This window comes from Pseudophryne corroboree, chromosome 2 (genome assembly GCF_028390025.1).
Source record: "Pseudophryne corroboree isolate aPseCor3 chromosome 2, aPseCor3.hap2, whole genome shotgun sequence".
Classification (NCBI taxonomy): Eukaryota; Metazoa; Chordata; class Amphibia; order Anura; family Myobatrachidae; genus Pseudophryne; species Pseudophryne corroboree.
Window position 1 is genome coordinate 352,939,942 of NC_086445.1, and position 12,291 is coordinate 352,952,232.

Consider the following 12,291-nt stretch of genomic DNA (forward strand, 5'->3'; position numbering starts at 1 on the left):
ATAATGACACACATACAGTAGTACCCTGTTACACATATGCCGCACATTATTAATGCCCTTATACACATAATGACACACATAGTGCCCTCTACACATTTGTTGCACATTATTAGTGCCCCTATACACATAATGACACACATACAGTAGTACCCTGTTACACATATGCCGCACATTATTAATGCCCTTATACACATAATGACACACATAGTGCCCCTTACACATATGTTGCACATTATTAATGCATTTTTACATGACACACATAATGCTCCTTACACATATTCCGAACACTACTGCACAACCAATCCACTCACATGCACACAGCACTCACACTACCACTAACACTGTGACCTCTGCCTCTGCTTGGATACAGATGTGCATACCTCCCAACATGACCCTCTCCAGGAGGGACAGAATGCTCTGCTCCTGGACTTCCCTCTCAATTTATGATTGCCGGCACCTGTGTTGAACAGGTAAATGGATAAGAGAGGTGTTTCCCCACAGGTGACGGCAATCATACATCAAGAGGGAAGTGCAGGAGCAGAGCATTCTGTCCCTCCTGGAGAGGGTCATGTTGGGAGGTATGGATGTGTCCTCATAAATATTGCCTCAATGCTAACATCGGGCACACCTTTTTTTAGGAAAATGCATCTTATTTGCATTGCTATGTGGCTAGTGTGCACAAGCAGCTTCTGCTGATTAAAATGATATGCAGCATGCCTATATACTGTGTGAGACTGTGGCTGTATCTGCATATGAAATGCTACACACAGAATATAGGCATGCCGCATATCATTTTATTCAGCAGAAGCTGCTGATGCCCCTAGGCATATCAAATACCCTAGGCAATTGCCTAGTTTGCCTATGCCTATGGCCGGCTCTGCCATTGTGTATTTGTAAAGGCCATACAATGTGTAGGTCATATATATATATATATATATATATATATAATACATATACAGTATATATATATATTATACATATACAGTATATATATATATATGTGTATATATATATATATATATATATATAATATTCACACATACTAATAATAATTATAATTTTATTTATATAGCGCTCTTTCTCCAATAGGAGTCAAGGCACTTAGCATATGTGCATGTTTGTGTGTATGTGTGTCTTTGTACATATTCACACACCCTTTGAAACGTACAGAACAGCCCAGGACTCATCTTGACAGGTCAGTTCTTTCATTGTAGCGAAAATAGGATTACAGTCTTTGCAGACATATATAAAACAGAATCTCAGGATTAGTGCAGGCATTGTGTAGTGTGTTTTACAGAGCAACTGAGGTACAGATATTATGTTCTCACATATGTTAGTTATTTTGATACTACTGTTATACACACAGTGGGATGTGACATAAATTCTGTTGATATCTTATATATGAAGGTTTATCTCTGTACCTATTGTGCTGCTAGCATCATGCCCTCGGACTATGCTACATATGCTGCACACATAGCTGAGCCATGCTGGAAAATAAAGTATTTAGCCACACATCGAAGGATAGACAATCATATACTTAAAGAGATGTATCTGTGGTATAATTCTGAAAATGTAAATGTAGCACTGCAACAGGTAATTCCACAGAGGAGTGACATTACAGGGATGAAGGCTTTGAGTTTCACTTTTGCTTCTCTGTTTAACATAGTGCTGTCTAATATACTGTATACTGTATTTGTCAGTATTTTACAGCAGTTTTGGTCTGTCTCATAAGAGATGGTAGTTGCTGGATTAGGACTAGTGATATAGGAAGACTTAATGCAGAAGAGGAATAAATACAACAGATGAAATTTATACAATAGAATGAACATGAATTTTGGGAGTACATACTGTAGGTGATTTATTTTTATTCTTTGGCCTAGTGTTGCCACCTTTCAAAAGTACCAGGGCTGGACAATTTCACACATAATTTGTATTTATTTGTGCTGCCTTCAGCAGTTCTTCACTGTCTTTATCTTTTAGCAAATATAAAAATGCAATACAATTTTCAGAAAAGTTCACCTTAAGCTCTAACTTCACTAAACCTCTAAACTTCAAACTTAAGCTCTAACTTCACTAAACCCATGGACATCAGGTTTCTTTCATCCGACCACTGATTCTTCATGATGCTGAAGATTCTTTCAGCATATGAGTTACTGGTGGGAACTGAAAATATGAATGATATCAGTCTCAGCAGTTGGGAATAGGAGACGTCAATAGTGGTCTGGCGCTTGAAGAAATCTACCGAAATCTGGTCTCCTGCTTTACTTTTGTCAAGTCCGAGGTATGCTGACTGAAGTCACAAAACTCGTTGTACAGCTGGTCCTAATTCAGGTTAAGGTTTGGTTTGTCTGCGAGCACTGAAACATTTCTCCATGGCATACAAAGATCTCTCTGATGTTCTTTAAGTGACTGGCAAGGAGATTGAATACATACATTTCAGAAAAGTCCTAGTATTTGGACAAATAATTGATGCACCATTCCAAGAAATACTCTGCCTCTCTTCCAAAATCTGACCTCTCAGCATTTCAGTTTTGTAAAAAAAATTCCTGAACTATTGTTCTAAAGAATTGATCTTGTTTTCTGCTCTCTGGCTTGCTCTTAAGATCCCTTTAGATTCTGTCCAGCTGAACAAGGAGCAATGGGCTGTCTTCCAGTTTTCCAAAAGCTGGTTTAAATACAGGCAAGATGGGCTGCAGAAAACATAGGTGGCACTCAGGAAGGGAATGGTCACTTTCAGCATCATGCTCTCCATCTGGGGCTACAAACTGCCAGAGTACTCTTGAACAGCCTTCTTCACAATTCATCAAAAAACATGACTAAATAGCAGGCCAGCAATTGCAGCAAGCAGAGATAGTCATTTTGTACGAACATGTTGCAGTATTTCCTTGAACTCAACAAAGTTAACAAATTCAATAACTCAACATTTGACACTGAAGAACCAAACTCACTATAGATATTTAGGACCAAAGCTTCAATGTAATAGTGAAAGGATTTAAGTCCATATTTGATGGTGTTCTTCTTGATGGGATGCGGTCAAGATCCGATAAGATGGTGGTTGCAGTTAGCTTTCAGGATGGACGGATTTTCTTTTTTTAATATAAAAACGTAATTCTTCTTGCCATAATTCACAAGTGCATTGTCAGGCTGTATGAACTTATCTGGTTCAGGTATCTTATGTTCTTCACTGTACAAAAAATGTCTTTGTGAGTTTCTTTGGGATCTTCATAAAAGTCAAGTAGTCTCTGACATGTTCCATGTTTCACAAACAAATGATTTTCCTTATTGCGCAAAAAATAATAAACAGTGGTGCAGCTATGAGAAAAAGGGATTCTTCACAATAATCCCAATGGCATATACAAAATACAAAGATGTTTTCTCAAATAAGCGCAAACACATACATATCCTGATAGTCTTTTGTTGTCCTACTTCAATAATGGCAAAAGATGGTACCAGGACTTTAGCTTCAGATGTATGGTGAGATTTTCAGAAAATACCAATTCTTTATATTGCCACAGCCATTAGTGGTGTATCTCAAATAAAAAGAAAGTTCATAGTGCAATATTGTCTTAAAATAAAATCAGGTATTTATTCACACTAAAAACTCACAATTGATAAAACAAAGAACAGCATATAACCATCAAAATGGTGGATAGTTCTTTAGCCTGGGGTCACACACGACCTCTAAATGGAACAGATCCGGACTATTCCACAGAAAGGAACCGTTTGTAGCTCACCCGACCAATCCACCGTACCAGCTCACACAGCCCAAAGCTTTTCGGACATCCAGGTCCTTCATCAGAGGCATAGTGAGCAGTTAAACAAAGCAGGTATAAATAACCAATGTAATTAACATTATGAGGAACAGGTGTATTCAAAATTAACATTCATCCGTGATTTTGCCGTGACCGGAAGTGTGTCGCTCAATCCACCGGAAGCGGAAGTGACGTTTCTGCGTGTCATCATCCGGAAACAGGAAGTTCCGTTTTTTTGCGTGTCATCATGCGTTCCACAACCTCCGTTCACGGAAGTGAATCTTCACCACAGTTCATTTCATTACGAAAATGTCCAATAACATCAAATTTCATCCAATAAGATATAAAACATAGAAAGATATGAGGAGAGGTTAAAACATATAAATAGAAAACAACATTATAAAAACCATTTCAACTCAAACTCTGAATTCAGCCCTTTAGGAATTAGCGTTTTCAATTTAAAAATCCATTGCATTTCTGCTTTGGCTAGCCGGATATCAATATTCTTACTTCTCCATGTAGGGCTAATAACTTGAATCCCCCAGAAGGATTTCAAGAATTTTGGATTACAATTATGACAATTTTCAAAATGTGAAGAAACAGAGTGAGTGACAAGTCCTTTTTTTATATTGTAGACATGCTCAGCTAGTCTTATTTTAAGGTTTCTCGTGGTTTTGCCAATATAGGTAAAACCACATTCACATTGTAAAGCGTAGATAACATTTTTCGTGTTACACGTAATGAACTCCCGAATTTGATAAGAAGTTTCGTTAACTACAAATTCTTTAATTTTACTAGCACCTTTCGTAGTACGGCACATTACACATAATCCACATCTGTGGAAACCATGACTACGAGTGCTAGACCTATTTGATATATTCAAAGCGCTGTGAACCAATTTATCTTTAATGTTAGCTGATCTCCGATAAATAAAAGACGGTTTATTGGGGATTTTGGACCCAATACTTGGGTCCTCCTTTAGTAGATCCCAATGTTTTCTAAAAACAGATTCTATTTCTTTATGTTGGGAGTTAAAACCACATATAAAAGACCACTCATGTTTATTTGTAACGTTCACATTGAATTTTGGTGTTAAAAGAGAACTACGTTGAAGCTTAGTAACTCTATCTTGCACTTCTACAATCTTATCCTTGTTATATCCTTTATCTATAAAATGCTGACTCATTTCCTTCATTTGATCGTTACATATTTGAGTTTCTGTACAATTACGCTTAACACGTAGAAACTGACTAAAAGGTACACTGTCCAGCCAATTACTATGATGTTGGCTGGACTTGTCTATGTAACTATTAGAGTCAGTAGGCTTCCTGAATACCTTTGTATGTAATTTACCATCTTTGGTGTATAAAACTAAATCTAAAAATGATATTTCACATTGGCTAATTGAAAAGGTTAATTTGATATTAAATTCATTTGAGTTTAAATCATTACAAAAGGTTAATAGGTCATCTTCTGTACCTTTCCAAAAATATAACACGTCATCAATAAAACGTTTCCAGGACACCAGGCCCGCCCCAAGATCTCCATCTTTCCAGATAGTGAGATCCTCCCAGTAGGCCATATATAAATTGGCATAACTGGGGGCGAACCTGGTGCCCATGGCGGTGCCAATCTGTTGGATGTAATAAACCCCATCAAAAAAAAATAATTATTCATTAAAATGAATTTAATTGCTTTAATAATAAATATTTTAATATTATTGGAAAGTTCAGATTTTTCTAAAAAATATTCCACAGCTAAAATTCCTTTATCCATGTTAATAATAGTATATAGGGTTGATACATCACAACTTGCCAGAAAATAATTATCATTCCATTCTACCTGGTCTACAATTTGAAGAACATCTGTGGTATCCTTTAAAAAAGCCTTTCTAGTTTTCACTAATGGTTGTAGATAAAAGTCAACAACCGCGGACAAGTTTGAAGTGATGCTGTAAGTTCCAGCTATAATAGGTCTCCCGGGAGGGTGGAGGGGGTCCTTATGGATTTTGGGGAGCACATATATAGTGGGAATAGATGGATATTTTATATTAATAAATTCATGTTCAGATTTCGTTATCGCACCATTCATTAGTGCTTCAATAAATAGAGAAAAGGATACTATTAAAATATTTAATTTGAGTAAGCATTTACTAACTCCGGATGAAGAGAAAGTATTAAAGCGGGGGTTGAAATTTGCACCCACTAGCCAAATTGACCCATTTGAGTTCTTTGTAGATTTAAATAAATATATTAGGAAACTCACTGTTAAAAAATTCTTTGTTTCCAAAACTAATGAAGAAGGAAGTACTGAACCAGTAGAAGAAGTGGTTTCCAGGTTTCGCCCAAAATCCACTTTTTATCCCACTTATTTAAAAGGAAATTATATAGAATGTTTTAATAAAATGGTAAATAAGGATGTAGAATTAATTCTAAATAAAAGAAGGAAGAAATGTAATCTAACCCGAAATGAATGGTTGGCACTAAAGTCTCTATGAGAAGATGAACATCTGATTATTAAACCTGCAGACAAGGGTGGAGGGGTGGTCCTTATGGATAAAGAGCAATATATAGGTGAAATAATGAAGCAATTAAACGATAATGGGACTTATAAGAAAGTGAGAAATGACCCCACTAATAGAGTTATTGATGAACTAAAAACTCTCACTGATGAAGCACTAATGAATGGTGCGATAACGAAATCTGAACATGAATTTATTAATATAAAATATCCATCTATTCCCACTATATATGTGCTCCCCAAAATCCATAAGGACCCCCTCCACCCTCCCGGGAGACCTATTATAGCTGGAACTAACAGCATCACTTCAAACTTGTCCGCAGTTGTTGACTTTTATCTACAACCATTAGTGAAAACTACAAAGGCTTTTTTAAAGGATACCACAGATGTTCTTCAAATTGTAGACCAGGTAGAATGGAATGATAATTATTTTCTGGCAAGTTGTGATGTATCAACCCTATATACTATTATTAACATGGATAAAGGAATTTTAGCTGTGGAATATTTTTTAGAAAAATCTGAACTTTCCAATAATATTAAAATATTTATTATTAAAGCAATTAAATTCATTTTAATGAATAATTATTTTTATTTTGATGGGGTTTATTACATCCAACAGATTGGCACCGCCATGGGCACCAGGTTCGCCCCCAGTTATGCCAATTTATATATGGCCTACTGGGAGGATCTCACTATCTGGAAAGATGGAGATCTTGGGGCGGGCCTGGTGTCCTGGAAACGTTTTATTGATGACGTGTTATTTATTTGGAAAGGTACAGAAGATGACCTATTAACCTTTTGTAATGATTTAAACTCAAATGAATTTAATATCAAATTAACCTTTTCTATTAGCCAATGTGAAATATCATTTTTAGATTTAGTTTTATACACCAAAGATGGTAAATTACATACAAAGGTATTCAGGAAGCCTACTGACTCTAATAGTTACATAGACAAGTCCAGCCAACATCATAGTAATTGGCTGGACAGTGTACCTTTTAGTCAGTTTCTACGTGTTAAGCGTAATAGTACAGAAACTCAAATATGTAACGATCAAATGAAGGAAATGAGTCAGCATTTTATAGATAAAGGATATAACAAGGATAAGATTGTAGAAGTGCAAGATAGAGTAAAGGCCAGTACTCACTGGCCGATGGCAGAGAGATGTGTGCTGAGCAAACCGCTCAGCACACATCTCTCCCGGCGCTCAGCACAGCGCGATCTGTGCTGAGCGTGCGGGGGGAGACGGGGGGGCCGCTCACTTCACCCAGCGGGTGAAGTGAGCGACCCGCTAGATTGGCCTGCATGCAGGCCAATCTAGCAGCGACAGCGATGCGCGGGGCTGCGCATCGCTATCGCTGAGGGGGCTACACACGGAGCGATCGTGCTTAAAATCTAAGCAATCTAGTCAGATTGCTTAGATTTTAAGCAGCGATCGCTCCGTGAGTACCCCCCTTTACTAAGCTTCAACGTAGTTCTCTTTTAACACCAAAATTCAATGTGAACGTTACAAATAAACATGAGTGGTCTTTTATATGTGGTTTTAACTCCCAACATAAAGAAATAGAATCTGTTTTTAGAAAACATTGGGATCTACTAAAGGAGGACCCAATTATTGGGTCCAAAATCCCCAATAAACCGTCTTTTATTTATCGGAGATCAGCTAACATTAAAGATAAATTGGTTCACAGCGCTTTGAATATATCAAATAGGTCTAGCACTCGTAGTCATGGTTTCCACAGATGTGGATTATGTGTAATGTGCCGTACTACGAAAGGTGCTAGTAAAATTAAAGAATTTGTAGTTAACGAAACTTCTTATCAAATTCGGGAGTTCATTACGTGTAACACGAAAAATGTTATCTACGCTTTACAATGTGAATGTGGTTTTACCTATATTGGCAAAACAACGAGAAACCTTAAAATAAGACTAGCTGAGCATGTCTACAATATAAAAAAAGGACTTGTCACTCACTCTGTTTCTTCACATTTTAAAAATTGTCATAATTGTAATCCAAAATTCTTGAAATCCTTCTGGGGGATTCAAGTTATTAGCCCTACATGGAGAAGTAAGGATATTGATATCCGGCTAGCCAAAGCAGAAATGCAATGGATTTTTAAATTGAAAACGCTAATTCCTAAAGGGCTGAATTCAGAGTTTGAGTTGAAATGGTTTTTATAATGTTGTTTTCTATTTATATGTTTTAACCTCTCCTCATATCTTTCTATGTTTTATATCTTATTGGATGAAATTTGATGTTATTGGACATTTTCGTAATGAAATGAACTGTGGTGAAGATTCACTTCCGTGAACGGAGGTTGTGGAACGCATGATGACACGCAAAAAACCGGAACTTCCTGCTTCCGGATGATGACACGCAGAAACGTCACTTCCGCTTCCGGTGGATTGAGCGACACACTTCCGGTCACGGCAAAATCACGGATGAATGTTAATTTTGAATACACCTGTTCCTCATAATGTTAATTACATTGGTTATTTATACCTGCTTTGTTTAACTGCTCACTATGCCTCTGATGAAGGACCTGGATGTCCGAAAAGCTTTGGGCTGTGTGAGCTGGTACGGTGGATTGGTCGGGTGAGCTACAAACGGTTCCTTTCTGTGGAATAGTCCGGATCTGTTCCATTTAGAGGTCGTGTGTGACCCCAGGCTAAAGAACTATCCACCATTTTGATGGTTATATGCTGTTCTTTGTTTTATCAATTGTGAGTTTTTAGTGTGAATAAATACCTGATTTTATTTTAAGACAATATTGCACTATGAACTTTCTTTTTATTTGAGATACACCACTAATGGCTGTGGCAATATAAAGAATTGGTATTTTCTGAAAATCTCACCATACATCTGAAGCTAAAGTCCTGGTACCATCTTTTGCCATTATTGAAGAAGGACAACAAAAGACTATCAGGATATGTATGTGTTTGCGCTTATTTGAGAAAACATCTTTGTATTTTGTATGTTCCATGTTTCACATAAAAATTCTGCACCGCCTATGGGAAAATTTTAATATTGACTTGGTTTGATTCATCAGAAGACACAGAAAAATAGAACGCTTTGTGAAGTTCTACTACGACGACATCTTAACTGTATGGACCAACAACATTCCAAGAGATAGCTTCTGTCTTGGTTCTGCCACACAAAATTTTTGCTACTATCTTACTGTTGGGAAACAAAGAATGGTTCAATTTCATTTGGTAATCCAGTAAATTATAATTTTGAGCATGTTTCACATTGTCATACAAAGATGCAACTTCAGCTCTTGTGACGGTGTCTTCTTCAGATGTCTGTTTCTACACCAGGAAAGTAGTCATGATTCTGATGCCGCTGTAGTTCTGACTGAATATGTTTATGGGACAAATGTAATGGGGCAAATGATACATTTTGCTGTAAAGTCGTTTTCCATAACAAGCCATTTAGCAAAGTCTTTGTCTTTCAACCAACCTTTGTTGAAAGAAGTGTACCTTTCAATTTTTTTTTGTGGCATAGTATGAGGAGTGACAGTCTGCTTTGTAGACATGGTTGCATTTTCTGAAGAACTTGAAGAAGAAATACTAAAATAGGCTACCACTACATCTTCCACATCAGCTAATGGAAAAATTGTGTTTAACAACATGTGATGCACAGCAAAATTATGAAGGACACATGGCAGTGTTGCCAATACAACCACTATGAGTCTATCTGATGTCACAGTCTGACTCTGATTTCAGTGACTGCTGAGGAGACTGTGGATCTCATTCAGCTTTAGTTGCAGTTTTACTATTTTAGCAAAACTTTAACTGGCTGCGATTGCATGCTGGGGGTTGCCCAGCATGCAATTACCTGGCAGCGATGCATTCACAATTCGATTGCTATTGCATCACTAATTAGTGGATGCCCCTCTGCCTCCACAGCCAGGCTGCAAAAGCAGCCGCAGGATGGCAATTTTCCCAGTTGCAGCGGCCGCCCTGCGAACGCTTCTGCCTGTCAATCATCTATGGTCCTTTGTCCGGTGTCCAGAATTGCAGGGGTCTTCCTATGTGTTTAATTTTACAGCTTCCTATGTGTTTAATTTTACATTTAAAGTCACCAAAATTCACCAACATACACTCAATGGGGGATATCCAATTAGCCCTGGTAATTTACCGGGGTTAATTGTCCCACCGGGGGCTATCCTATTAGCCCCGATAAGCCAGCACGAGCAGTGGCTTATTGGGGGTTACCTGATGCTGCACCGGGTGTTGGCTGCTGGCCGCTCCCCCGTCATGTGACCGCTGCCGGGGGGTGGGGGAGAGGGGGGGGTGCAGGTCCCGGCTCTGCTCCCTGCTTTCCCACCGGGATCACCTTGCTGAGTGGCAGCTGCAGATTCCCGGCTGTGGTGCCATGCCTGCAATCTCAGCCTGCTGCTGCTGCAGCGGGCATGGGACGCTGCAGGTTGTCTGCGGTCATCTGGGATTTTGTTTTTCCTCCCAGAAACAGTCCCATTTTCGTTTGAAAATGGGTCTGTTTCTACTGAAAACACACAGGTTTCACTGAACCAGTGTGTTTTCAGGAGAAAGGGCATTTTTTTTACAATCAATCGGGATAGCATGTAAAAAAAAAATCGGTGAAACATCGGGAAAAATCGCACCCAATGTTTTACCGGAATTAATTGGATATTCCACACCATAAGCGCAAGCACAAACAGCCATCACACAGCCTCCGTCTAGCCTAGTGTCCAAAGACCTTTCCTCTCTCTCAGTTGGTCACACGATCAAATGGTGCCGACTCCAAACCCATCCCATGGTCCATTCCATTTCCTGACAGTGACTCAGTAAAGTTAGGCATTTACAGTCAGTAAATTAGGCATGTGTCAGCGATGGGTCATATGACACAGGTGTCAGCAGTGCACGCAACGCAGTGGAAGCCGGTAGTCCTCCTAGGGCTCCTCTCCTCTCTCTGCTCACTGCGGGGACTCAGTGAGAAGACACCAAGCCAATGCAAGCTAAATGGATCTAAGATGGTGCCAGTCTTGGTGTGCCTGCGCCAAGTGGAGGCGGAGCTGCAATCCTGGCTGGGAATAGAAGTGCTGCGGCCTATGGCAGCGGAGCTGGACCAGGTAGAGAGAGCTATCACAGGAAGGGCAGCCACAGACCACAGTGGAACAATATGTTCTTGGTCCGGGATCTGGAACAATATGTTAAATCCCGGGACAATCCCACCAAAAACTGGACGGGTTGGTAACCCTACTTTGCCCACTGGCGGAAGCTTTCTCTCTTACCGATTACTATGTGTAAATTTGACTGCCATTTTGACTTTCAATAACTTAGAAGAGGGTATCTACGATGTGTTACACATACTTGAAAGTTACTGTTCAGCCAGACATACATTGATAATTCTATTATTAATGTCTCCTGCTTGTACAGCGTATACTCCAGTCTAGCACAGCCAATTCTGGGCAGCCTAGGTACAGCTGCTCTAAAGCAGTATACATTGATAATTCTATTATTACTGTCTCCTGCTTGTACAGCGTATACTCCAGTCTAGCACAGCCAATTCTGGGCAGCCTAGGTACAGCTGCTCTAAAGCAGTATACATTGATAATTCTATTATTAATGTCTCCTGCTTGTACAGCGTACACTCCAGTCTAGCATAGCCAATTCTGGGCAGCCTAGGTACAGCTGCTCTAAAGCAGTATACATTGATAATTCTATTATTAATGTCTCCTGCTTGTACAGCGTATACTCCAGTCTAGCACAGCCAATTCTGGGCAGCCTAGGTACAGCTGCTCTAAAGCAGTATACATTGATAATTCTATTATTACTGTCTCCTGCTTGTACAGCGTATACTCCAGTCTAGCACAGCCAATTCTGGGCAGCCTAGGTACAGCTGCTCTAAGGCAGTATACATTGATAATTCTATTATTAATGTCTCCTGCTTGTACAGCGTATACTCCAGTCTAGCATAGCCAATTCTGGGCAGCCTAGGTACAGCTGCTCTAAAGCAGTATACATTGATAATTCTATTATTAATGTCTCCTGCTTG

The 12,291-nt window shown here is 38.9% G+C and overlaps 1 protein-coding gene across 3 annotated transcripts in view; it reads left to right on the forward strand.

Annotated features, from left to right (window-relative positions):
- The window catches only part of ATP4B (ATPase H+/K+ transporting subunit beta), a 290,606-nt gene that overhangs the window by 220,740 nt on the left and 57,575 nt on the right, over positions 1-12,291 (forward strand). The gene's annotated exons all lie outside the window — the stretch shown is intronic.